This window comes from Triticum dicoccoides, chromosome 5A (genome assembly GCF_002162155.2).
Source record: "Triticum dicoccoides isolate Atlit2015 ecotype Zavitan chromosome 5A, WEW_v2.0, whole genome shotgun sequence".
NCBI lineage: Eukaryota > Viridiplantae > Streptophyta > Magnoliopsida > Poales > Poaceae > Triticum > Triticum dicoccoides.
Genome location: NC_041388.1, coordinates 164,493,563 through 164,500,116, shown reverse-complemented (window position 1 = coordinate 164,500,116; position 6,554 = coordinate 164,493,563).

Here is a 6,554-nt window from a genome sequence, read left to right as displayed (position 1 = left end):
ATGCATGTGTCTGAACCCGAAGCCAAAATGGCTGAAGACATTCCGGCTGCATCAGCCGATGAAGAAGAAGATGAAGAAGAAGCCCCAAGAGACACAAGAGTTGCTACACCCCCGTCTCACCAAGATGTTGTTCTCGAGGAGAACGTGACCGACCCTCCAGCTTCTGAAGTGGAGGTTAGCAACCCTGAAGTAACCACCAACATCACTGCTGACGCCAATGACGTTGTCATGGTTGACGCCAATATGGCGCCAGAAGCCAATGAGGCGCCAGAAGCCAATGAGGCACCAGAAGTCAATGCTGCAACACCTGAAGTCAATGCTGCAGCACCTAAGGTCCAAGTACCTGAAGCACATGTGGCCCCTGAAGCCCATGAAGACAATGCCAATGCCCCTGTTCCCCCTCCAAGACCTCACACAATGGAGCTGGCATTTGATCGTGGTCAGCCAGTTATGGTTCGATGGCCCATTCTGACTCCTCCGCCTGCTGCTGGTCCACAATTTGAGTACCACGTCGAGCACAGGCCTCAAGTCCACAAGCCCAAGCCAAGACTTCCATGTTTCCCAGGCACTGCCACTTCACCTGGGGTCTTCAATGCGAATGGCTTCGTGGCACATAATACCTTCTTCAACAGCTCCAACCCTTATACCAGACCGCACATTTCCTCAGATCGGTTCTGGAGCTATCAGCAGTGCAGCTACTTCCTATGTCCTATACAATCAAGGGCGCATATTTCCACATATGTGCCTCGACTCTGAAGCTATAGTTGGTCTGCCCTACCTCGAAGAAGCATTGGACTGTTTCAGAGATGCTAGTCTGTTGCAGTTCATCACTGACAAGGAGCACTGAAATGAAGAATTGCTGCTTCAATTCTATACCACTCTTCATATTCGAGGCTACAACAGGGATCCGAAGACTTGGGTCCTTGAGTGGATGACAGGCAATGTCCATCATGAAGCTAAAGCTTTTGATATCATTGAGCTCACAGGCCTGCACACTCCTGGTGAATACTATGAACCAGGTTGTCAACAACATCAAAATGCCTTGGAAAGCATCTTTCAGAAGCCAGAACCCAACATGAGTCAAATGATGAGCATGATGAATCCTCTGCCTCACGACGCCGAATACCCATCTGAGTTCTTTGTTGAAGACCTAGAGTACCTGCCTCGCATCATTTACCACATCATCAGGAAGACTCAATGGCCTGTCAAAGGACACTCATCTGCAACGAAGCTTGAAGGAGCAATGAAGACTTTGGTTTTCTATATCTTCAATGGCATCAGCTTCAATGCTCAAGACTTCTTCATCAGGCAGTTGGATGCGTCTGGCTCCGACATCTTTGGGTTGAAATTCTATGCTCCATGGGTCATGCGTCTGATCAAGCGTCACTCAGCCTTCAACTATCAGCCGTCTGCGCGCAATCATCTTATATTCTTGTCCGAGGTTGATCTGTCAGTTGAAGCCATTTACCCAGAGCCTGCTAAGGATCCTATTTATCTTCACAATGTTGATCACTAAAGCTTCACCCAGCCCATTGAAGGAATTCCAGCAGTGTCTCGTGTTTATCCCCTTGCTGGAAACACACGTGCCCCTCGTGCTCAAACTGATGCCACTGGTAGCACCATTGCGTAAAGGCCTCAAAGACGATCTCGTGTCCTCAATGACCGAGAGCTTCTCATCGCGCTGCATCAGAAACAGGACAAACATCACGACTGGCTTAAGCGTCAGATGCAAAGCCTCTTGGTGGATGTCAACCGCATTCGCAATCTTGCCACCAAGAATGCCTTTGTCACTCATGAAACCTGTCGGAGGTCGTGGAAGAGTTTGACCCTACTGAGTGTTGAAGCTGATCTGCATGACGATGGCTTCACCGAACACTCCAAGTTTGACTCAACTCCTCCTAGAAATGCTCACTTGCGTCGGATTCCCTCACTTGAAGACTCTGAATACTCGTCCTCAGCTGCGACCGTAAATGCCAGAGTCATTGATGACCAAGATGATGCAACTTCACCTCCTCCAACTTCAGCGCATGACGACACTGCACCAAGTTCCTCTGCACCACCGGATCTCACCGACGACCCTGCTGCCTCGCTTGCACCTCATGGGAACGAGTAGGCGCTCTATGTCTTCAAACCTTTTTTGTCCTCACTGACAAAAGGGGGAGAAGCATATGAGTTGATAGTCTTCAAGCGGGTCCATATGGGTGGTTGCTTTACTTTTTGCTACTTTTGCCAAGTGCTTACAACTCTCGTTTTCGATACATTTGGTTCTTTGAGTTGTAACACTTAAACTCGATGGTCGTCTGCTACTTATTTGCTATTCTGTGATGCAATGATAAATTCCGTATGTGCGACGATAAATTCTGCACTTAGATCATTTTGCAGACGTCCATTTTTCATTATTCATGTCATTATATTCGCATACTTTTCTTGCACGATGAATTGTCATCATAAGTTGAAGAGGATCTCCACAAGTACAACCTGCCATGTGCATTTGCATACCAAAAGCAAATTACTTATATGCACATCTTCAGGGGGAGCCTTTGCCACTTATGATGACAATCCCCTATCCTTTACAATTTCACATATTTTATTCCCCATTGAAAACTTCAACTAGTTTGTCATCAATCACCAAAAAGGGGGAGATTGTAAGTGCATCTAGTGTCACCCCTAGTTGGTTTTGGAGTATTGACGACAAACCTAGTTGAGGGACTAATGTGTTTGTGAGAATTGCAGGATAACACAGGTAGAAGTCCCTCATTGATTCGGTTTTCCTACCAGAGATGACCCCTAAAAATGTAAAAAGACATTGAAGTCAAAGGTGGTATGTGAAGACATTCACATTGAAGACTAGGACAAGAGAAAACATCGCATGAAGACTATGGAGCGCGAAGACTTAGTTCTTTCGTCGTTCTTTTTCTTGTTTGTTGAGTCATAGGAAGCATCGTATTGTTAAGTGGGGTCCAAGTGAACCAGTCAGAATGACTGAAGTGGTGCTTAACCAAAATCATATGTCTTCGAGTGAAGACTATGAGAGCAAATCTTGTCCAGAGTTGGATAAGTCAGCTTTGCTTTTAGCTCAAGTAAAGTTGTCGTGTGTGTTTGAAATCTGACCGTTGGAACACGTGTCAGTTCCTTAGTGACCAAGGGTCATTTCAGACAAATCAGGTCGGGTTGCCTAGTGGCTATAAATAGCCCACCCCCTACAACCATAAAAGGTGGGCTGCTCAGAGTTAGTGCACGGCTTTTGTCGTTTGAGAGCAACCCACCTCGAAGCCTTTGAGAGAGAATTCCTTGCGAGGAAAAAGCCCTAAACACCCAGAGCCAAAGAGTGTTAGGCATCACTTAAGTCTTCCTGTCTGTGTGATCTGAAGACTTATTACACTTGAGGACTGTGAATCCTCCAGCCGGTTAGGCGTCGCGTTCTGAGCATCCAAGAGTCATTGTGGATCGCCGGTGAACGAAGTCTGTGAAGGTTTGGAAGTCTACCTTGAAGACTTACCAGAGTGATTGGGCGAGGACTGGGTGTCCTTAGCTCAAGGGGAATAAGGTGAAGACGAGGTCTTCTGAGTTGAATCTCAGCCTCCCTAACCAGACATATAGTTGTCACAGCAACTGGAACTGGTCCAACAAATCATTGTCTTCAACGAGTCACTGGTTTCATCCTTCCCTTCCCTTTACTTACTGTTGGTCCTTGTGAAGTCATTGTATGATTGCTTTATCTTCTGTCTTCACTGAGTGACTGCTTGTTCTGATTGGCTTCACAATATCTTCCGACCTGATCTTTACTGCCTAGCTGCTATTAGTCATTGTGCTTTCACTCCATTGGATACTTGACTATGGTTTGCCTAGTGTAGTCTACCTTCCGCTGCATGGTAATAGGTTTATTTCTATCGTTTGTCTTCGAAACTTCCATGTTTTGAAGACTTTCAAAAATCGCCTATTCACCCCCCCCCCCCTCTAGTCGATCACTAGCACTTTCATAAACGATCAAGTGCTATGCTAACGGAATGGGTCAAGTCAATCACATCATTCTCCTAATGATGTGATCCCGTTAATCAAATGACAACTCATGTCTATGGCTAGGAAACTTAACCATCTTTGATTCAACGAGCTAGTCAAGTAGAGGCATACTAGTGACATATTGTTTGTCTATGTATTCACACATGTATTATGTTTCTGGTTAATACAATTCTAGCATGAATAATAAACATTTATCATGATACAAGGAAATAAATAATAACTTTATTATTGCCTCTAGGGCATATTTCCTTCAGTCTCCCACTTGCACTAGAGTCAATAATCTAGTTCACATCGCCATGTGATTTAACATCAATAGTTCACATCACCATGTGATTAACACCCATAGTTCACATCATCATGTGACCAACACCCAAAGGGTTTACTAGATTCAATAATCTAGTTCACATCGCTATGTGATTAACGCCCAAAGAGTACTAAGGTGTGATCATGTTTTGCTTGTGAGAGAAGTTTAGTCAACGGGTCTGCCACATTCAGATCCATAAGTATTTTGCAAATTTCTATGTCAACAATGCTCTGCACGGAGCTACTCTAGCTAATTGCTCCCACTTTCAATATGTATCCAGATTGAGACTTAGAGTCATCTGGATTAGTGTCAAAACTTGCATCGATGTAACCCTTTACGACGAACCTTTTTGTCACCTCCATAATCGAGAAACATATCCTTATTCCACTAAGGATAATTTTGACCGCTGTCTAGTGATCTACTCCTAGATCACTATTGTACTCCCTTGCAAAAAAACAGTGTAGGGTATACAATAGATCTGGTACAACATGGCATACTTTATAGAACCTATGGCCACGGCATAGGGAATGCCTTTCATTCTCTTTCTATCTTCTGCCGTGGTCGGGTTTTGAGTCTTACTCAATTTCACACCTTGTAACACAGGCAAGAACTCCTTCTTTGACTGTTCCATTTCGAACTACTTCAAAATCTTGTCAAGGTATGTACTCATTGAAAAACTTATCAAGCGTCTTGATCTATCTCTATAGAACTTGATGCTCAATATGTAAGTAGCTTCACCGAGGTCTTTCTTTGAAAAACTCCTTTCAAACATTCCTTTATGCTTTGCAGAATAATTCTACATTATCTCTAATCAACAATATGTCATTCACATATACTTATCAGAAATGTTGTAGTGCTCCCACTCACTTTCTTGTAAATACAGGCTTCACCACAAGTCTGTATAAAACTATATGCTTTGATCAACTTATCAAAGCGTATATTCCAACTCCGAGATGCTTGCACCAGTCCATAGATGGATCGCTGGAGCTTGCATATTTTGTTAGCACCTTTAGGATTGACAAAACTCTCTTATTGCATCATATACAACTCTTCTTTAATAAATCCTATTAAGGAATGCAGTTTTGTTTATCCATTTTCCAGATTTCATAAAATGCGGCAATTGCTAACATGATTCAGACAGACTTAAGCATAGATACGAGTGAGAAACTCTCATCATAGTTAACACCTTGAACTTGTCGAAAACCTTTTTTTGCGACAATTCTAGCTTTGTAGATAGTAACACTACTATCAGCGTCCGTCTTTCTCTTGAATATCCATTTAATCTCAATGGCTCACCGATCAATGGGCAAGTCAATCAAAGTCCGTACTTTGTTCTCATACATGGATCTCATCTCAGATTTCATGGCCTCAAGCCATTTCGTGGAATTTGGGCTCGTCATCGCTTCCTCATAGTTCGTGGCTCATCATGGTCAAGTAACATGACCTCTAGAATAGGATTACCGTACCACTCTGGTGCGGATCTCACTCTGCTTTACCTACGAGGTTCGGTAGTAACTTGATCTGAAGTTACATGATCATCATCATTAGCTTCCTCACTAATTGGTGTAGTAGTCACAGGAACAGATTTCTATGATGAACTACTTTCCAATAAGGGAGCAGGTACAGTTACCTCATCAAGTTCTACTTTCCTCCCACTCACTTCTTTCGAGAGAAACTCCTTCTCTAGAAAGGATCCATTCTCAGCAATGAATATCTTGCCTTCGGATCTATGATAGAAGGTGTACCCAACATTTTCTTTTGGGTATCCTATGAAGACGCACTTCTCCGATTTGGGTTTGAGCTTATCAAGTTGAAACTTTTTCACATAAGCATTGCAACCTCAAACTTTAAGAAACGACAACTTAGGTTTCTTGCCAAACCATAGTTCATACGGTGTCGTCTCAACGGATTTAGATGGTGCCCTATTTAACGTGAATGTAGTTGTCTCTAATGCATAACCCCAAAACTATAGTGGTAATCGGTAAGAGACATCATAGATCGCACCATATCTAATAAAGCACGGTTACGATGTTCGGACACACCATTACACTGTGGTGTTCCAGGTGGCGTGAGTAGTGAAACTATTTCACATTGTTTTAACTGAAGGTCAAACTCGTAACTCAAATATTTTACTTCCGCGATCATATCATAGAAACTTTTATTTTTGTTACGATGATTCTCCACTTCACTCTGAAATTCCTTGAACTTTTCAAATATTTCAGACTTGTGT